The following is a 17,664-nucleotide window of genomic DNA, read 5'->3' on the forward strand; positions in this document are numbered from 1 at the left end:
GCTAGCCCATGCCACCACCTGCGCTACAACCAACTCATGGTTATTTTTCATGCACTAGCTTGAGTAGACTTAGAGCCTCTCTCTCTATCTGGACTAGGAAGCATGTTTCCATCTGTAGTGTAGACATACTCTTCGGTGCATCTGAAAAACCAGGTCAGTCCTGAATTGGGTGGAGATATCAGCAAGGGAAGAAGGATGGTCCAATGGTTAAGAGCAATAGCTCAAGTCTCAGGAGATCCAATATTCAGTTTCTTGTGCTCTCAGAGACTTCCTGTGGGACTTCCTGCACCTCAGCTCCCCATATGTAACATGGCTAGAGCCATACTTCACTACTGCACAGGGGTATTATAAGGATAGTCCAGTCATTGAGACCATAATGTATTTAGATACTACCACCTGCGCAGGTCAAGAACCCCCATATTCTTTTTCAGACCATCTGCTCCCCACAGCTGAGTTAGTAAGAGGGAGACCAATATAGGTGGAATGGAATCTAGGAATGAGGAGAAGAGATGTAGATGATCAGCTCTGTACAGCCAGAGAGGCATACATTGAGGGAAGGGTTGAAAATCCAAGCCATCCTACAAAGCACATTATCTTCCAAAGGCAATTTAAGTTAGGGTACCAAAAAGAGTCATAGGTGTTGAGCCTTTTCATGTTGGCGTCCCATCCTAAGCTTTTTCCAAACTGTGGAGGGGTATGTGGCCGGTAGTTGGTGTGGCTGAAATAATGGTGGTAACAAAAAGCGATACACGTACTTCAGGGGAGGACTGTGCTGCCACTATACCAGGGGGAAGTGGTAGGAACGTGGACAGACTGAGACCATCAACAGCTGTCCCCATTTAAGCAGATCTCAAACTTCTGCTGCATAACTGCCCAAGTCCTCTCTTCTTCTGTTCGAGTCATCTTCTGGCCAAGAATGGATGTGGCTGGGAGGACTGGTACTTCCCTCTTCCATATAGCTTTATGGCCAAAGGAGACCACACACCCCCAGTGCCTGTTTGATAATCCATATAAAAGTTCTTGTTCACTAGGCGCTTCTACGTCACAGGCCGAGCATTGTCTTCCATGCCCTAGTTTTCCATTTCTTCTTTTTTTAAATCACCTGATGGTCCCCCGCCATGCTTTATGAAATTGGCTTATGAATACAAATATATATTATTCAGAGATACTTTGGACAAAATACCTCATGCAACCTATCAATTTTAATGATACAACCTGCTGGATCTGTATATCCTATTTCGGTGCATGTATCTTTCTTTGTATGTCAAGTTAGAAGTAGGATATATGAGACTATTTATAGTTTTAAATGTGCTAATGAGGGCTATAAATGGTACTCCAGTAGCCTCAATGACTGGGTGATCAACTTAACGACTTATAAACAGCCTTGTCTGTCCTGTAAGTCCAAAGGTGATTGGACTAATAAGACGTATGATCATACCACCTGACACTGGAATTCCATTTTCACCAAGTAATTTTCCATGGAATGGGGAATAGAAAACAAAGGATTCCCGCCTTAGGGGAAAGACTATTTAAGCAAGGAGAAGTTATCAGGTCTTTGTCCTTAACTGGTCTCGGGAGTGGCCTAGCATGCAAGAATACAAAGAGAACTGGAAACCAAGTCGGATTAAAAGATCAGCTTTGACCTGAAGGCTTGCCTAAAATAAGAATATCTGTTTAGGCTAAGAAACTAATAAGTTTAATGTATTAGCACTAGTCATGCATTTTTCTTTTCATTTTGTAACTTACTTTGATCTGTCTTCACATCCTACTGTTTGTACTTAATAAGAACACTTTTGTTTACTAACAAGCCCAGTGTAAATAACTGTTATCTGGGGGAGCAACCAGTATGCGTATCTCTCTTTCATTGATAAGGGGGCTTACCTGAATGAGCTTTTACACAGAGAAAAACAGATTTATTGGGAGGAGATGATTCCTTTTGGGAGTTAATTTCCTGGGTTCTGTGCCCTAGAACTGCATTCTCCCAGAGCTGAAGTGGTTCAGTCTGCATTGTCTGGGGGAGACTAGAGGATGTAGCCCAGTAGGACAGGGTAATGGGGAGCCCCAGATAGCGGGTGTCAGTGGCATGATCAGCATACAGTAGAACAATACCCAGAGGGTCTTCTGTGACTTCATCCCATCACATCCCCCATTTGGGATTCATCTGACAAAAATATGCTTCCATTTAACATGACAACACCCATTCTGGAGAACATAGATAGCACCTGGGGACAGGGACTGTCTTTTTGCTCTATGTTTGTACAGCACCTGGCACACAGAGCCCGGGCAATAGATACGGCTCCTAGGTACTGTGATAATGCAAATAATAAGTGATAATAATAATAATAATAATAATAATAATAATAGTGTGCCTCCTGGTCAAATACAGCAATGTGCTTCCACCACTGCAGGGCACAAAGGCTCTTTTTCTTGTGAGTCTGATTTCAATTTGTTTGAATCTACCCTGTTTACTTTACACAAATCCTGTTTCTTCCTTACAGATGGATACGATCTGTCAGGGACCTGGAACATTTTATCCCATAGCAAAACTTGTTTAAAGTACCATCTGTTCTTCCTGCCAGGGCGCAGTAATGCCAGAAACTATTTAACATTCCATATATTCAGAGCATATACTGGTTAGCTTATTGTGAAAATGGAGCAAGGGATCATTAGAAGCCTAACAATGGACTTTTTACTGGCATTTTCCTTAAAAAAACCAAACAGTGTTCAATATGAGTGAACACACAATGTTGAGCAACAAAAATACACCATGATCTGGACCATCTCCTTTCAAACTGGGCTTGGCCTTATTGCCATCAAAAGTCAGTGGAAAGAGTTTCCACTAACTCCAATGTGATTTAAACTGTCGCAATCCACTGGCTCAGATTTGTTGGGCCAAGTTCAGCTCTCATATACACTTTATCCAGAGTCACTCCTATGATAGATCCGCCCTGATGTAAAAACAGGATTTGGTCCTGCAGATTTAAGCTAATCAATTTCTGATGTGTGACTTGTTCTTATATTAATTTCAAACACACAATGATATTCACAGATACACAACAAATATTAGAGAACACTGTTCATAGAAGCATTAGCCTGTAGATCATAAATAGACCTCAACTAGTATCCTTTGCTGTAATGTTTAAGTTGAAAGTGTTAGGGGACACAGAGATTTACCGATTTATTACTAAGCCAAATATTTTGAGTTAAAATTAAAACGGCTTCTCAGCTTCTCATTTGTCATCTATGCAACAGTGATATGTTACACAAATTTAGAAGAAATATCAAAAAAGATAGATGTTTCTTTAAAGCACACACACACACACACACACACACACACACACACACACACACACACACACACACACACACACAGAGTAAGAATAGCTATAGAAATCTGCCTGATGTTGCAAGATTCTTAAGAACAAACATTGATCTTGATGAACATGAAACTCCAGTTAGTTTCATTTAATGAGAATCAAGTGAGCTAAGCTCCACATGCCACTTGGAAATGAAATCCTCAACCACCAAAGACTGTCATAAACCACTGCACGTAGAAAAGCTATTCAGCGAAACTACTGACAGATCACTAACTAATAGCCTAGTGGTAATGATTAGTATCAGTCTGATTCACTTCAAGGTTTCAGTGAAGTCATTTTTAAGCAAAGTAGAAAAAGTGTACATATACTACTGGATTACTCCATTCCCATTATATTTTACAGAGAAAATTCCATGGTCCTATGAGAAAGTCACTGTAGCAGAGAAAATGTCATCAAACACTTACTATTCCTACAGAAAATGCAGACATTTTTCATCACATCAGATACTTGGTACTTGAGGGGGAGGGAGGGAGGGAGAAGGAGAGAAAAAACACTACTTGTGAAGTGGTAAATGTGTCAAAAATCTAAAATTACTTGGAGGTATTCTGCAATACAATCATCCTTTATGCTTATATAGCTCAGCTCATATGGCTTACATTCAGCCTGTCACACTGAATCATGACTACTTCTTGACTCGCATTAACAAAAACAAACTTAATTTTCACTTCAGCATATGAGATAAAATCCTCTCTGAATTCACAGTCAAAAAGGCCAGAAGCAATGTTGGAAATAATTGTTTTTCTGAGACACTCATTTGTGAGGAATGGAAAAAAATAGTTCACTGGAGTTCTGACTAAAATACCAACATACACATTTTGTGTTTGGAGCATTTTGCAGAAAACTCTATTGCAAAGAGCTTTGTTCATGTGCAATGTAGCCATAGCTGTTACAGTTAAAATACTACTGAAAGAACATCTATACACCCTTCCAAATCTGCTGAAGTCTTTACTGTGACAAACAAAGGGTATTTAAACCTGTGATTATCTTTTAGAAAGTAAATGTGAAAAACAAAGTCAGTACAAAGTTTAGAACTAAAACACAGTCAGGTATAATCTCTACACCAAGCAAAACAAATTATATATAGCAAAACTAAATCTTAAAGCCAAGTTATTTCATACCAGTCACAATACATTCACTATAAGCATCTAGTTAACCACAATTTCTGCTAACCTGTAGATGTGCAGGACTGTAGATGCAGTTAAATTTTCCTATAACCTTTTGTCTCCAGTCATGTTACTAGTGCTCTGTTTCCAAGTGTTTCTTACACTCACAAGTTCCCTTTCCCAGCTCTGTCCTAGGAACTGCCCAGATTTTGTGGTGTAATCCGAGCAGGGAAGTACCATGTGCCTATGATATAGTTAATTCACTTCTTACCCCCTGTGATGTGTAAGGAAACAGCTTAGAATTTCAAAGGACTGTTCTCTGTCCAGTCAGTCATCTAGGTATAATGAAAGGCAGGTCGTTTGCAACTGGCAGCTTAAGACTTTCATTGGGCACCTCAGAGTCAGAAACTGATATTATTACAAACCATGATCATTGATTCTTCAATCCTGCCATATGCAAAACTCTCACTGGCTTCTCTAGGAGGTGCACACACAGAGTCTTGCAGGAGCAGCCTGGGAGAAACCAACACTCACTAGCAACTTAGTGGCTAACTCTGCTCCATGGGAGAGTAAATTTGTCACTCGTCAATTTGGCCAACATGAAGAACTGAACTAAGGACTTCCTAAGCTACTGGCACGAGCCTTTACAGCCTGAGCTAAAACGCTAGGCTCTGTAAGTGCAAGCTTAAACCGACTCACACCCATTATGTATGGAACAAACAGGGAGCCATTCAACATGCACTGACCAGTTTGTTACACCAGAGCAGGAGAGGGTCTTCAGTGACCCAATTCTGGAAGTGTGATGCCTGTGGATGCTGGGTGTAGCATACAGAGCGGAGCAGCAGGTGTCGCTAGCTCTCTTCCCAGTGCTGCCCATCAGGGTTTCCCAGTGCAGAGTGTGCTCAAAACCACTCTTGGATGGTGTGTGCAGGAGAGGAAGCACAGCACACCTCCCCCCTTGTGTTCTGTCTTGGGCTTTCAATTTGTGCCCATCACCTTAGCGTCTGAACACCTGGGCTATGTCTACACTGGCGGGTTCTTGCACAACAACTTCTTGCGCAAGGGTTCTTGTGCAAGAACTCTTGTGCAAGAGAGCATCCACACTGCCATGTGCGAGATGTGCTTTTGCACAAGAACATCCATGGCAGTATGGACACTCTCTTGTGCAAGAAAGCTCTGATGGCCATTTTAGCCATAGGGCTTTCTTGCACAAGAAACCCCTGCCATGCGTCCACACTGCCCTCTTGCACAAGAGCTGTTGTGCAAGCGAGCTTACACTTGATAGAAAAGAACATAGCTCTTGCACAAGAAGCTCTCTCTTACCACGCCGTACTGTAAATCGTCTTGCGCAAGAGCGGGCGGGCAGTGTGGACACTCTGCGGATTCTTGCGCAAGATCGGCTGTTCCTGCACAAGAACCTGCCAGTGTAGACACAGCCCTGGAGTGCAAGCAGCCTGGTCAGGAGTGTCTCTAAGTTCCACGGTTATCTACATAAAGGCAGGGATCATCGCACCCTAAATTGTGAACTTTGGCCTTTTGACTCCAACAACACCCTTATCTCTTTGGCGGCACTATAATTCCTTTTGCATCAGTTTACAGAAGCCTGTGCTTTGAGAAGTTAAACAGCCCAACTCCTATTACAGAGCCGCAGTGGGAGTAGCGAGTGCTCCCCTTCCTTATTGACTAATCGAGTAGTTGATGGAAATTCCATTGACTATTCGATTAGCTGATTATCTGCATTTTAACATCCTTAGTTACAGAGGGGTGGTAGCTCTTTCTGAGCACATACCTTTTGAAGGGCACTAGCTTACCTCAGTATACAGGTACACCTACGGAAGTAGAGAAGATAGCATACCTCAAAGTATAGGCACCTCTATGAGTAGAAAAGAACTACATGGCTCAAGTCAAAAATTGTGCTTCATCTGCACCATGGGGGTTACAACTCTCTAGGATTGTCCTGGAGTTTCTAGAATGAAAGATTAATCTTTAAAGATTATGTCATGTGATGAAACCTCTAGGGATATGTCCAACCAAAACCGGCAACCCTACCATGACATCTCTGCCATTGGCAACCCTATCATCTACACCATGGTTGGGGAACCTATGGACCTGGCAGGGGAATGGCAGCACAGGGAAGCTAGCTCAGGGAAGCTCTGTCCCTGCAATTGCTTGATAGGGTGGAGCCTGTTTCTCTCATTGGCCAGGAATTGCAACCAATAGGAGAGGCAGAGGGCAGTGCCTGAAAGTACAGGGCAGCATGAAACCAGCTGTGCCCCACCTCTGGGAGCTGAGCCAGTTAGGCACCCCAAACCCCTGCCACCTCCTACAACCCCTTCTGCCCAGACCCGGACCCGCATGACCCAAAAAATGGTTTCCCAACCCTGATCTACACTAAGAAGAAGGTGATGTGCGTATCCCACCTCAAGTGGCTGGACACTCACAGAAAATGACATATGTTGCAAATCACTTTGTGTTTATCCCCTGGTGTCCACCAACAAGTACACTGGAGGCAAAGTGACTTTACCCTCTGCAGTAACTTTACCCTCTTCAGTTTCTCCAGGAAACTCCATTTGCATCCGTTTGCTCACCACTTTGTCATTGAGTAGGAGGATTCAGTCATAAGAACTGATTTAGGCCTTGCCTACATTGGCACATGTCATTCCTTTTTTAATGTCTCTTTATGTAAAAAATCCGGGACCACATTCACCGCTGTGTTTCATGCCACACCAGCAAGGAAAAGGAATCCTTCACCAACTGAACTGGTCAGATAAACTGGATGGATGGCTGCTTTGCATTACCCCAGGACACAGAGCAGGCGCTGAAGATCAATGAAACTGATTTTCTAAAATAACTCATCACCCTTGCCATCTAATCCCACCAATAACGTATAGTTAGAATCAGCACACACCTAAACCCCATATAATTTTATGAAAAGGGCTGATTTGATGCTGTTGTGTGTTTGAGTATATAACCCAGATATTTTGAAAAGAGAAAAAACTAGAAAGTGATTATCTTGTGTCTCCAGCCAGCCTCTTGCAAGAAAACAGCATGTAAAGTCATTCACTGTCAATATCCATTTTACCCTGCCACTCCCCAAATGCTCATACAGTTTCAAGTACATTTCACAGACAAAGAGGATATAAACCTATCTGGCAATAATTCATGCGCGTAGGGGTGGAGGCTTCCATTTGCTTCCCAGGCAAAGACAGTGAGATGTGAAGAGAGGGAAACTATATCATCTGTGAAACGCTCTCCACGGAAGAGTTGCAACAGAAGATTAAAGGAGAGCAGCAGCCAGGGATCCTGGCGGAAGGAGAATCTGAGACCTCATCCAGGCGACAGAACAAACAGGAAACAGAAACACTCTGTGAACAATCACTCACAGCCAGAATAGTGCAAAGCAAAGCAGTTATGATGCAGGATTTTGCTTTCTTTTAATTTTTTTGTCATTCACTTTTAATGGACCTTGCAGGCAACACCTGCTTTTTATAAGATAATTTGAAGCTTCACATACGTAACATATAAACCCACTTCCCTTCTGCCCAGCTCCTTATACAACTATACAGCCTACTAGGAGAAAGCCATTTGTTCCAAAGTGAACGCCCTAGATTGTTTGACTGGAGAGCCGTTAGTTAGTTAGTTAGTTAGTTAGTTAGTTAGTTAGTTAGTTAGTTAGTTAGTTAGTTAGTTAGTTAGTTAGTCAGTTAGCTTTTGCTGTCCAGAAGTTGCCTGAGCATGAGATTAACCAGAACAATTTATTTTTTAAAAATTGTAGAACCCCTTTGTAGTGGATTTTGGGCAACAAAATGGCAAATGAAATTTAATGTGGATAAGTGTAAAGTAATGCACATCGGGAAAAATAACCCCAACTATACGTACAGTATGATGGGGGCGAATTTGGCTACAACAAATCAGGAAAGGGATCTTGGAGTTATCGTGGACAGTTCTCTGAAAACTTCCACACAGTGTGCAGCGGCGGTCAAAAAGGCAAATAGGATGTTGGGAATTATTAAGAAAGGGATAGAAAATAAGACCCAGAATATCTTACTGCCCCTGTATAAAACTATGGTACGCCCACATCTTGAATACTGGGTACAGATGTGGTCTCCTCACCTCAAAAAAGATATTTTGGCCTTGGAAAGGGTTCAGAAAAGGGCAACTAAAATGATTAGGGGTTTGGAACGGGTCCCATATGAGGAGAGGTTAAAGCGACTGGGACTTTTCAGTTTAGAAAAGAGGAGACTGAGGGGGGATATGATAGAGGTCTATAAAATCATGAGTGGTGTGGAGAGGGCTGATAAAGAAAAGTTATTTATTAGTTCCCTAAATAGAAGAACTAGAGGACACCAAATGAAATTAATGGGTAGCAGGTTTAAAACTAATAAAAGAAAGTTCTTCTTCACACAGCGTGTAGTCAACCTGTGGAACTCCTTGCCAGAGGAGGCTGTGAAGGTTAGGACTATAATAGAGTTTAAAGAGAAGCTAGATAATTTCATGGAGGTTAGGTCCATAAAAGCCTATTAGCCAGGGGATAAAATGGTGTCCTTGGCCTCTGTCTGTCGGAGGCTGGAGAGGGATGGTGGGAGACAAATCGCTTGGTCATTGTCTTCGGTCCACCCTCTCTGGGGCACCTGGTGCTGGCCACTGTCGGTAGACAGGATGCTGGGCTAGATGGACCTTTGGTCTGACCCAGTACGGCCGTTTTTATGTTCTTATGGATTTAAGAGTTATATTACCATTCAGGAATTCTTATCTTGCTCAGTCATAATGATTACAGTCTACCAAGCAAGGAAAAAGGGGAGCAGACACAGGGATTTTAGTGTTTAGGAATAATTACAAATAGATGTCTCTAAAAACAGGAGGCTGCTTGTAATCTATAGGGGAAAGCAACTTGCTTCTCTACCAGCCTGCCTCCGACTTGCTTAGAAGAGACCAGAAAAGACAAAGGAATCGTGATTGCCTCTTAAGAATTTAACTGAAGCCAACAGTACATGCCTCAAATTGCCAAGCAGCCATCGCATGAGAATTACTATTAGCCACTGCACTGTGCTAGAGAAGGATCCCTATTCGGTAACCAATAACCTGAGCTGTAGAGTGCCCCATCATACTGAAGTTAACATACCATCATACAAACTGCTAGGAGACCCTTCATGGCCTGCCCATCTTCTACTACACAATGGAGCCTCTGACTTCTGCCCTCCAGTCTGCCAATGATGCCAGTCTTCTTTGCCTATTTGTCTGATTTCCCCAACAAGCCCCTTCAATGCTCCATCCTGGGCCATCCTTAATGCCTAAGAAGAGTTCTCAATAAAAAGCCACTCGGCCACAGGACAGTCCTCCTTCAAATCCCACCTCTGCTGTGATGCCTGCATTAGACCCAACGGCTCGACAACACTCCAGCGTCCACTGCTTATCACACTGACCTGAACTGCCTCATTGTTATCTTGTTCTCCCCCTGTGTTTGCTGTATTCACTTGTTGTCTCATCTTATGCGTAAGCTGTAAGCTCTCTGGGACAAGAACCGTCTTTTTGTTTTAGACGTTTGCGCAGTGCCTGGTACAATTGGGCTGGGGCCTCTCTCCAGATATGATGCAAATATACAAATCTTTAAGGAAAGACTCATTGGATCTTTAATGAAACAAATAAATCCATTTTACATCTTACTCCAAATATACCACAGTAAAATGTGCGACAGAGTGGACCTGAAGTCAGTATTTAATACTAAGAAATTCCATTTTAAAAAGGGAAAATGGAAAGTGGCTTTTCCAAACATTGCTTCAGTGGAAGTATAGCTGAAGAACAGTCAGCCCGGTAACATCCTCCAAGTGAGGGCTGTGTGAAAATATCAGTTTTCACAACATTTCAAAATAACTGACATTTTGCCTTGGAGTGCACAGTTCTTCCAGCAGATGCTATTTTATGGCCAAAAGAGGTACAACTCCACCATGGAACAATCTGCAATGTTCTTTCTTTGCCTGGTAAAAGGGCCATTTTTCCAGAGTAGTCATGCCATTTTCAGCACAGAATCAGCAGTCAGCAATGACCCAGCAGAATTTCATAATAGTCTAACGAAAAACAAAGCACAGCCTTTGTTTTAGGGAGAAAACAAAGAATTTTAGGAGAAACCACAAAATGTTCAAGACAAACATTCATCTTTTGATTTTCCAGTCCTGTGTTGCCAGCAATGCAACTTTTCTCACAGCTATAATATCCATGTTAATAGGAAAAGTAGTTTTATACTGACTACATTCACTCCTGCAAAATAAAATGCCAGACAATAAAAACAGGACAAAACAGGATTCCAGTTGGAGAAACCATTTTTCAAAAACTCAGTTTCCTTTAATGGATGTGTCTATAATTTAATGATCAGGTACTAGAGCAGAGAGGCCTGGGTGGCAGATGGGGAGGGGGGAGATGGGACAACAAAAACCAAAAATCCACTGCACACCTAAAAGACCAGACTCCAATCCTGCAAATCTACTATATATTTGAGAGAGTCCGTCTGTCTGTCTGCTCAAAAACGTCTCAATGGTAAGAGGGAAGACCATCAAATTTGTATACAGCTTCCTCTTATCATAACTTAAAGCAAGGTAAGGGCTTGGTTGTGCCAAGAAAACAGATGGTTTGGAATGGGATTGCTTCTCATAAAACCAAATAGAAAAGAGACAGAATCACCAAATCACAAAAGTACAGGGCTCAAAACTGACATAACTGAGTGAATGTTGAAAGAGACTGAACAAAGATGAGCCAGAAACATAGGACGAATCTGGAATAGGATTGCTTCTCAATAAACCTCACAGAAAAGAGATAAAACGGAAATATTGGGAGTCATGCTCTGTTTTGGCACAGCTAAATCAATGCTTAAGGTTTGAAAACTTGAAGTCAACGTTATTGGAAACCAAATTGACTACAGCCCTTTTATGTTAAAACAGAGAATAAGAGTTTATAGCAGAGTTGTGTAATAAAATGGTAGCGATTCACTAGAGTTAGCCCCTGGCAGGCCGCTACCACTATATTTACCCTGCGCCTCTGCACGTACAGGTGATTGCAGCTCCCATTGGCCGCGGATTGCCATTCCCAGCTAATGGGAGCTATGAGGAGCAGCGTGGACCGACACACCATTTCCCGCGGTTCCCTTTGTCTGGGAATGTCAATCTGCAACCAACTGGAACTGCCCTCGCCCATACCTGTGGAGGTGCAGGTAATCATAGTGACACTGGCCCACCAGGGACTAACCCTGGAGAACCATATCCAGTTCGCAGGCCAAGACCTGCCCTTCCCTGATTAACAGGGATGAATAAAATGCCCATTTTTTAAAAAATTACTAAAATTAACTTCATAAAAATAACACTATTTTTTGAAAAAAATACAATCATTTCAATAAAGCATTTACATGTTCCTTTTATTCCCCCCACCCAAAAAAAATTAATTAAGGACCCGAACAATGCAGGGTAAATCTGCTAGTGATAAAATAGGGTAAATAGCTGCATTCACTCAGAACTCCATTAACCAAAATTTCATCCCTATTGAAGCACGACAGCCCACTTTCAGCCTATCAATCGTAGGACGAGAGTCCAATAGCATACTATCATGAGGGTGCTATTGATAGCAAATTTGATTTAGGCCAACAAGTTTTGACAGAACTAAAAGACAAAAAACAGCCACTGAAAATCTGTTATTTTAAAATGTCAGTAGAGACTATTTTCTTGTAATGAAAAAATATTTCCCAGCAACTTAATCACTGCATTATTATTTTAGTGCTTCAGAACCTAAGTTGATGATGATTGTAGTAGTACCTAACAACCCCAATTATAGTCAAAGAACCAAGTGTAGTAGACATTACTCAGAAAACATGTTCCCAGAGGCTGGGACTGCTATGTAATCTAAGAAATAAGCAAAGTAACCAGAAATTATAAACAAAAGTGAAACTAACTTGATTATATTTGTTGTCCAAGTTGAAAGATCTGTACAAACCAGAATGAAGAGTAAAGAAGACTTAAAATATATTCTTTTTAATTATCTAAGCTGTTATTGGTAACCTGACTAAGGATTTGTATTTGTATACAGTTGTGTTGCATTTCATAGTATTACTTTATTCCTAAATCTCAAAACAAACAACTGACAGCCCAAAAGGGAAGTTGTAAAATAATATCTCATGTCCCTTAACACATCTTATATATTTGAGACTCAAGTTCCCTATTGAATAGAATACAGATTTCAGCTCATTCTCTGTCATGCTGTTCTAGGAGGAAGAAATCAAAATGATCTTCTGACTATATATTTTTAAAATGTGTGTCTGTCTTCCCATTTGTAAACGAGTCCATTTGTTCAAGAACTCCTCCTAAACAGTAAGAGTTAGGACCACCAAATTTGGCATGCAGCTTCCTCTTATCATAACTTAAAAGCAAGGTCAGGGTTTGTTGTGCTGGGACAGTGGGATGTGCCTGGAATTGGACTGTTTCTCATAAAATGGAAAGGGAGGGGTCTGGTAGGAGGGACAGTTATACTATAGAATGACCACAAGGGAGCAGCAATGGGGAGAAAGGGATAGCTATCTACTGTATATTTCAGAGAGTTTGTCAGTGTGTCTGTTTGTTTGTGTGTTTGTCTGTCCCCCAGTTAGGGGATATGAACCCATCCCCCAGCTGTGCCCACTGCAACTGCAGCAACCACAGAGAGGGTATAAAAGCTGCTGCAGCAAGAGAGGGCTGGAGTTATCCTCTCACCCCGGGGCAGACTGCATCCTGAACCCCTCATCCCTAGCCCCACTCCAGAGCAATGATTTAAATGAAGAAAAACAAAACTTATTTAAGTTAAGGACCCGAGCAATGTTGGGTAAATCTTCTAGTCCTAAATAAACTGAAATGAATGTAGAATCCCAAAAGGAAATTTCTCTCTCTTGTGAAGTACTCCTGCTATTAATCTTGATATTTTACCAAAAAAAATTGAAATATGTTTTTTCTTCAGGGCAAATTCTTACAACATCAAAGCAGGACGTCATGTCAGTAATCCAAGAGCATGCCAGAAAGCAAAATGTATTTACACTTTGCCTCCCACGTTTAATGCAAATTGCAGCATGTTATAACATACTGCAATTCCTATTACTGAATGAATCCATTGACATTTCCTTATCAATGCATGATTGAGAGGTAGTCCCCAAAGCTATTTGCATAGGAAAACCCATTGCTATTGCAAGTGATTTCCCTTCCAAGTTTCCAGCATTGCTTATAATGTGACTCATATTATCCCTAATTTTCTACTTCTGCTAAGGTTTTGGGCTGGTACATCATGTTGATTACAAAGGGGTTTTTTTAAACAAAGGGAGAGAATAAGTTGAGTGGAGTCTCATCTAAATAAACTGCATGTTCAAACTGATTTTAAAAAAATTCTCAGGACACAATTATTCAGGGCAATGAATAACCAAGAGCCACCTAAGGCCAGATCTTGTTGCCTTTTTTATAGTCACTGAATCTGACTCAGTTATTGGTGCAATTCTCATCAATACAGAGTGTGATTTGGATCTTGGATTAGCAACTTCCTTAGTAAGCAGTTATCTGTGCTGGCAAACTCCCTGTGCAAACCCTAATTAAAGGCATTGCAGTGGGTATAAAAACCAAGGCAGAATGTGATGCTACACAGTATAATCAGCACAAGTAGCTTTCCATTCCAGCAAAGCCATTATTGCAAAGGAAATTTTGAAATAATAAAGTTAAATAAATTAATGGAGAGTTTTGTGCCTAAACTAAGATCTGGCATTCCCTTTGCATGCAGAATTCAGTGGTGTTATGCCTGCATGCAAATCAGCTAGAATGAGTCCATTACAGTTAATGATACAGTAAAAGCAAACCTTAAAACAAACAACTAGATAAACAAATGCTTGCCATTTGAAATATCCCTGTAAGCAGGCAAGCTTCTTAATTATTTAAAATACTCAATTCCTTTCTAAACAAAGCCAAATAATCTTTAATTTATTAAATCAGGATGTGCACAAGGAATGCATCTTTTCCAGGCCATGACACATATTTAAAGTGTGCTTCTTTTCTCAAAAAGATACTGCGTAATAACGCAGTGAAAGTTCCAAACTCATTGGGTCTTGTTAATTTCCATATTGAAGATACTCAGTCCAAAAAAATGAAAACAAAAAGATTTTTTTTCTAACTGCCAGGACTACTGTTCAGTGGGTTTCATAACTGGTTAAACACTAATCAGTTCAGTCTGAATTGGTTTATTACTACCGGGTATTCCAAATAAACTGGACAACTTGGTGGGCTTCTCCACCTCTTCAATTCACATCATTGCCCACCGATGTTCCAACTAATTTTTTCCATCCATGTGCAGAATAAATTTTGTTCTATGTACTGAGGCACGTGTGGATATGCACCACCAGTGGAAATACATGCTGGCAGCTGAGGGTGTTCAGTTAATCAGCTGGGTGGCACCTGCATTTCTCAAAATGCACCATGAAGAACTCAGCTTGGACCCTGGGAAAGGTAGCTGAAATTATTTAGATACACTGAATCCAAACTGGTGCTATCTTAAATCAATCCAGCTTGGTGAGCATGGATGCACTGAAACATCTGAGCTTACATTGGTTCAAGTCCAGGACAAACAACTCCATAAAGGCTTTAGTTCTCCAGTGCAGACAAAGCCTAAGAGTCAAGCAGCGTTTTTTTCCTTCTCACACACTGGTATACAAGTTCTGTGTCAAATTAGGCCCTGGCTGACACCAATGCAACTGTTTCCTTGAATCAGTCCTGGGGGAATTCTGCAAATTTATTATGGCTCCAAATGCAACAATTAACCAGTTAGGCCTTACTAAATATTTCTGTTGCAGTACAAGCAGGGATAAGCTTATTATGTATCCAGCTTATTCTGAGTTACTTTGCTCCAAAGGACTAACACAAGTAAAAGAGCAATAAAAATGTCACGTTAGTGACCTAAAGCAGACTGAGTATGCAGGGGGAGCAGGTCAAAAGGTATAATTACACCAAAAGGTGCAATTTTTACCTAGTAGCTTTGCAGAGCAGGAGAACACCTTAAAAGTTTTTCAATCTACGACTTTTGGAACATTTGTGTGTGTGTCTATGAAGCAAAGTTATTTGGAAATAAATTCAAAATAACGGACAGCTGATTCCGACTACTGTAAACCTCATGATATGAAGAATACACCTATTCCAAAATAGCTATTTCGAAATAAGGCGTGTGTAGACACTTCCTTTCTGCTATTTCAAAATAGCCCCTCACCAGGGCCATTCTAAGTTATTCCTCCTGGGACTTTAAATCAAGTTAACATGTCTACATTAGGGAAGCCTGCCTCGGACTCATTTTGTGGTTTCCCTGCAGTGTAGACGTGCTATTTCGAAATAAGCTATTTTGGAATAACTATTCCAGAATAGCTTATTCCAAAATAACTGTGCAGTGTAGACGTAGCCTTAGTGTCCTTCTACCCATTTACCCTTTGAAAGCTGTTCAGGAGAGAAATATGCTTTGTGTTAACAACAAAATAAGCAGGCCCATAGTCTGCTATTCAATTGTTCTACCGTCAGTAATGGAAATGCTGCTCAAGCTTACGTTTCAGTCCACATCCCTGGGATGCTGTATTCTTGGCACAGATTGAGACAGCACGGCTGTCACTGCCTGCACCACCCATTCGTAAACTGTGACCATGCTGGTGAAAGCCGTCGTCTGTAGTGCACCCACAAATGTCATATCTCAGTCAAAAACACACTTCCATACATTGCCTCTACTTGGAAAGCCTGGAGATCGCATCTGGACTGTGAAGTCAATGGGAGTTGCATACACGGGTCAAGGGCAATATTTAAACTCCTGTCTGATTTTGGAAGCAATCCACATAGAGAGTTCATTAGTAAGTCAGTCAGACAACGTATACAATTCTTAAAGCAGCATGGAAGATGAAGTTAAATTAGCACAGCTTGATTTTGGTGAATAGTAATGGAGGGCTTGTAACACACAAGTCCAAAAACTAATAGAACTTCACCGACCGCAGCGGGAGAAGATGCAGACCTTCACCTGCCCTCCAAAAAAACCATCTCGCCCTTCTCTTGGCAGGACATCACCATGTTTGTTTGTTTAAACAGCTCACTTTCTTATAGAGAGAACACAATGGTGTAATCGGGATCAAACAATTCACTCCCTGGCAGACCAGCTCTTAACTCATTGTTGGGCTCATAAGCCAACCAAAAAGAAATAGCTTAACATTGTGCCCCATAGCCAACAGGAAATCCAAGCTTCCGCAAGGGCAAGAGAACTAGGGAAAGATGGTACCAACACAAAAGGAAACTCATGGGACCTTATCATTATATCAAGGCCTTCATCTAATCACACGGATTGCGGGGGCATGTAAGATGAGATAAGAGTTGGATTAAAGAGACTCAGGATCTTTTCTGGTCTTGTCGTATGCATATAAGGTATGGGAGACAGCCCTCTGGGAATGGATCTGACTACACACAGTGGCTGTGTCTAGACTGGCAAGTTTTTCTGCAAAAGCAGCTGCTTTTGCGGGAAAACTTGCCAGCTGTCTACACTGGCCGCTTCCTATTGTCTGAAATCAGTGCTTCTTGCGGAAATACTATGCTGCTCCCGTTCGAGCAAAGTCCTTTTACGCAAAGCTTTTGCGCAAAAGGGCCAGTCTAGACAGCTCAGATTTGTTTTGCGCAAAAAAACCCAAATCGCGAAAATGGCGATCAGGGCTTTTTTGCAGAAAAGCGCGTCTAGATTTTGCGGAAAAGCGTCCGTGCCAATCTAGATGCTCTTTTCCGCAAATGCTTTTAACGGAAAACTTTTCCGTTAAAAGCATTTGTGGAAAATCATGCCAGTCTAGACGCAGCCAGTGAAAGGAGTAGGGCTCTAGTAAACTCAGAACTGTGGGGAAAATGTCAGCCATGCAGCATGCTGGCTGCCTTTTGGGAATCTCACAGACACATCTCTATGGCGCTCTGTGGGGAAGCAGCCATACTTGATTGGAGGGCACATCCAGAACAAGAGAGGGAGTGACTGGCCCTTTCCGCAGGATGCTCTCTTGCCGCCTCTGCGGATGTTACATTGGGACACTCACCAGACCACATCAAAACCCACTTCTATGACTGTACCACCTCGCTTAGGGGAGTTTCGACTAAGGGCAGCATGGCTCCTTTTAGTGCACCGCCTGCCAGAAGATCTTGGTT

General features: G+C 41.6%; 1 protein-coding gene across 3 annotated transcripts in view; it reads right to left on the reverse strand.

Annotated features, from left to right (window-relative positions):
* FBLN2 (fibulin 2) overlaps window positions 1-17,664 on the reverse strand; it is a 184,529-nt gene that overhangs the window by 155,567 nt on the left and 11,298 nt on the right. Inside the window, exon 1 of one of the 3 annotated variants that reach the window (XM_075939674.2) lies at window positions 4,548-4,705. The exons of the other annotated variants lie outside the window; for them this stretch is intronic. The gene's annotated coding sequence lies outside the window, so the exon portion shown is untranslated. Of the gene's footprint in view, window positions 1-4,547; window positions 4,706-17,664 lie in introns of those variants that run through there. 3 annotated transcript variants of the gene reach the window in all.

Source organism: Pelodiscus sinensis, chromosome 11, assembly GCF_052426305.1.
Source record: "Pelodiscus sinensis isolate ZL-2025 chromosome 11, ASM5242630v1, whole genome shotgun sequence".
NCBI classification, from domain to species: domain Eukaryota; kingdom Metazoa; phylum Chordata; order Testudines; family Trionychidae; genus Pelodiscus; species Pelodiscus sinensis.